This window comes from Anastrepha obliqua, unplaced genomic scaffold (assembly GCF_027943255.1).
Source record: "Anastrepha obliqua isolate idAnaObli1 unplaced genomic scaffold, idAnaObli1_1.0 ptg000183l, whole genome shotgun sequence".
Lineage (NCBI taxonomy): Eukaryota > Metazoa > Arthropoda > Insecta > Diptera > Tephritidae > Anastrepha > Anastrepha obliqua.
Genome location: NW_026562262.1, coordinates 5,001 through 10,000, shown reverse-complemented (window position 1 = coordinate 10,000; position 5,000 = coordinate 5,001).

The following is a 5,000-nucleotide window of genomic DNA, read 5'->3' as shown; positions in this document are numbered from 1 at the left end:
TATTGTGATTTTATGCCTGGTTTTCCATACGTTAGTTTAAATAGAGAGTTATGGAATATAACCTTGGCATATTGGCACTAAAATATATAATAAAGACATTTCAAATCAAACTGAAATGTATTGAAATGAATTTTTCCCATACATTTTTGACAATGTGAGGTGTGCATGGCAAAAAACACTCACGGTGAAGGCATGTGATATAATATGAAAATATCAAAAGTTAACTAACCAATGATATTGAAACATATAAATCGAATCATAACTATATGAAACTCGAATTTGAGCCATATTAAACTGGTAATATTGTGATTTTATTCCTGGTTTTCCATACGTTAGTTTAAATAGAGAGTTATGGAATATAACCTTGGCATATTGGCACTAAAATATATAATAAAGACATTTCAAATCAAACTGAAATGTATTGAAATGAATTTTTCCCATACATTTTTGACAATGTGAGGTGTGCATGGCAAAAAACACTCACGGTGAAGGCATGTGATATAATATGAAAATATCAAAAGTTAACTAACCAATGATATTGAAGCATATAAATCGAATCATAACTATATGAAACTCGAATTTGAGCCATATTAAACTGGTAATATTGTGATTTTATGCCTGGTTTTCCATACGTTAGTTTAAATAGAGAGTTATGGAATATAACCTTGGCATATTGGCACTAAAATATATAATAAAGACATTTCAAATCAAACTGAAATGTATTGAAATGAATTTTTCCCATACATTTTTGACAATGTGAGGTGTGCATGGCAAAAAACACTCACGGTGAAGGCATGTGAAATAATATGAAAATATCAAAAGTTAACTAACCAATGATATTGAAGCATATAAATCGAAGCATAACTATATGAAACTCGAATTTAAGCCATATTAAACTGGTAATATTGTGATTTTATGCCTGGTTTTCCATACGTTAGTTTAAATAGAGAGTTATGGAATATAACCTTGGCATATTGGCACTAAAATATATAATAAAGACATTTCAAATCAAACTGAAATGTATTGAAATGAATTTTTCCCATACATTTTTGACAATGTGAGGTGTGCATGGCAAAAAACACTCACGGTGAAGGCATGTGATATAATATGAAAATATCAAAAGTTAACTAACCAATGATATTGAAGCATATAAATCGAATCATAACTATATGAAACTCGAATTTAAGCCATATTAAACTGGTAATATTGTGATTTTATGCCTGGTTTTCCATACGTTAGTTTAAATAGAAAAAATTTTCGAATATATATACATATATGAAGAATCTATATTCTAATACTAACATGTTATGGAATATAACCTTGGCATATTGGCACTAAAATATATAATAAAGACATTTCAAATCAAACTGAAATGTATTGAAATGAATTTTTCCCATACATTTTTGACAATGTGAGGTGTGCATGGCAAAAAACACTCACGGTGAAGGCATGTGAAATAATATGAAAATATCAAAAGTTAACTAACCAATGATATTGAAGCATATAAATCGAATCATAACTATATGAAACTCGAATTTAAGCCATATTAAACTGGTAATATTGTGATTTTATGCCTGGTTTTCCATACGTTAGTTTAAATAGAAAAAATTTTCGAATATATATACATATATGAAGAATCTATATTCTAATACTAACATGTTATGGAATATAACCTTGGCATATTGGCACTAAAATATATAATAAAGACATTTCAAATCAAACTGAAATGTATTGAAATGAATTTTTCCCATACATTTTTGACAATGTGAGGTGTGCATGGCAAAAAACACTCACGGTGAAGGCATGTGAAATAATATGAAAATATCAAAAGTTAACTAACCAATGATATTGAAGCATATAAATCGAATCATAACTATATGAAACTCGAATTTAAGCCATATTAAACTGGTAATATTGTGATTTTATGCCTGGTTTTCCATACGTTAGTTTAAATAGAAAAAATTTTCGAATATATATACATATATGAAGAATCTATATTCTAATACTAACATGTTATGGAATATAACCTTGGCATATTGGCACTAAAATATATAATAAAGACATTTCAAATCAAACTGAAATGTATTGAAATGAATTTTTCCCATACATTTTTGACAATGTGAGGTGTGCATGGCAAAAAACACTCACGGTGAAGGCATGTGATATAATATGAAAATATCAAAAGTTAACTAACCAATGATATTGAAACATATAAATCGAATCATAACTATATGAAACTCGAATTTGAGCCATATTAAACTGGTAATATTGTGATTTTATGCCTGGTTTTCCATACGTTAGTTTAAATAGAAAAAAATTCTCGAATATATATACATATATGAAGAATCTATATTCTATACTAACATTTTATGGAATATAACCTTGGCATATTGCCATTAAAATATATAATAAAGACATTTCAAATCAAACTGAAATGTATTGAAATGAATTTTTCCCATACATTTTTGACAATGTGAGGTGTGCATGGCAAAAAACACTCACGGTGAAGGCATGTGATATAATATGAAAATATCAAAAGTTAACTAACCAATGATATTGAAGCATATAAATCGAATCATAACTATATGAAACTCGAATTTGAGCCATATTAAACTGGTAATATTGTGATTTTATGCCTGGTTTTCCATACGTTAGTTTAAATAGAGAGTTATGGAATATAACCTTGGCATATTGGCACTAAAATATATAATAAAGACATTTCAAATCAAACTGAAATGTATTGAAATGAATTTTTCCCATACATTTTTGACAATGTGAGGTGTGCATGGCAAAAAACACTCACGGTGAAGGCATGTGAAATAATATGAAAATATCAAAAGTTAACTAACCAATGATATTGAAGCATATAAATCGAATCATAACTATATGAAACTCGAATTTAAGCCATATTAAACTGGTAATATTGTGATTTTATGCCTGGTTTTCCATACGTTAGTTTAAATAGAAAAAATTTTCGAATATATATACATATATGAAGAATCTATATTCTAATACTAACATGTTATGGAATATAACCTTGGCATATTGGCACTAAAATATATAATAAAGACATTTCAAATCAAACTGAAATGTATTGAAATGAATTTTTCCCATACATTTTTGACAATGTGAGGTGTGCATGGCAAAAAACACTCACGGTGAAGGCATGTGAAATAATATGAAAATATCAAAAGTTAACTAACCAATGATATTGAAGCATATAAATCGAATCATAACTATATGAAACTCGAATTTAAGCCATATTAAACTGGTAATATTGTGATTTTATGCCTGGTTTTCCATACGTTAGTTTAAATAGAAAAAATTTTCGAATATATATACATATATGAAGAATCTATATTCTAATACTAACATGTTATGGAATATAACCTTGGCATATTGGCACTAAAATATATAATAAAGACATTTCAAATCAAACTGAAATGTATTGAAATGAATTTTTCCCATACATTTTTGACAATGTGAGGTGTGCATGGCAAAAAACACTCACGGTGAAGGCATGTGAAATAATATGAAAATATCAAAAGTTAACTAACCAATGATATTGAAGCATATAAATCGAATCATAACTATATGAAACTCGAATTTAAGCCATATTAAACTGGTAATATTGTGATTTTATGCCTGGTTTTCCATACGTTAGTTTAAATAGAAAAAATTTTCGAATATATATACATATATGAAGAATCTATATTCTAATACTAACATGTTATGGAATATAACCTTGGCATATTGGCACTAAAATATATAATAAAGACATTTCAAATCAAACTGAAATGTATTGAAATGAATTTTTCCCATACATTTTTGACAATGTGAGGTGTGCATGGCAAAAAACACTCACGGTGAAGGCATGTGATATAATATGAAAATATCAAAAGTTAACTAACCAATGATATTGAAACATATAAATCGAATCATAACTATATGAAACTCGAATTTGAGCCATATTAAACTGGTAATATTGTGATTTTATGCCTGGTTTTCCATACGTTAGTTTAAATAGAAAAAATTTTCGAATATATATACATATATGAAGAATCTATATTCTAATACTAACATGTTATGGAATATAACCTTGGCATATTGGCACTAAAATATATAATAAAGACATTTCAAATCAAACTGAAATGTATTGAAATGAATTTTTCCCATACATTTTTGACAATGTGAGGTGTGCATGGCAAAAAACACTCACGGTGAAGGCATGTGATATAATATGAAAATATCAAAAGTTAACTAACCAATGATATTGAAACATATAAATCGAATCATAACTATATGAAACTCGAATTTGAGCCATATTAAACTGGTAATATTGTGATTTTATGCCTGGTTTTCCATACGTTAGTTTAAATAGAAAAAAATTCTCGAATATATATACATATATGAAGAATCTATATTCTATACTAACATTTTATGGAATATAACCTTGGCATATTGCCATTAAAATATATAATAAAGACATTTCAAATCAAACTGAAATGTATTGAAATGAATTTTTCCCATACATTTTTGACAATGTGAGGTGTGCATGGCAAAAAACACTCACGGTGAAGGCATGTGATATAATATGAAAATATCAAAAGTTAACTAACCAATGATATTGAAGCATATAAATCGAATCATAACTATATGAAACTCGAATTTGAGCCATATTAAACTGGTAATATTGTGATTTTATGCCTGGTTTTCCATACGTTAGTTTAAATAGAGAGTTATGGAATATAACCTTGGCATATTGGCACTAAAATATATAATAAAGACATTTCAAATCAAACTGAAATGTATTGAAATGAATTTTTCCCATACATTTTTGACAATGTGAGGTGTGCATGGCAAAAAACACTCACGGTGAAGGCATGTGATATAATATGAAAATATCAAAAGTTAACTAACCAATGATATTGAAGCATATAAATCGAATCATAACTATATGAAACTCGAATTTGAGCCATATTAAACTGGTAATATTATGA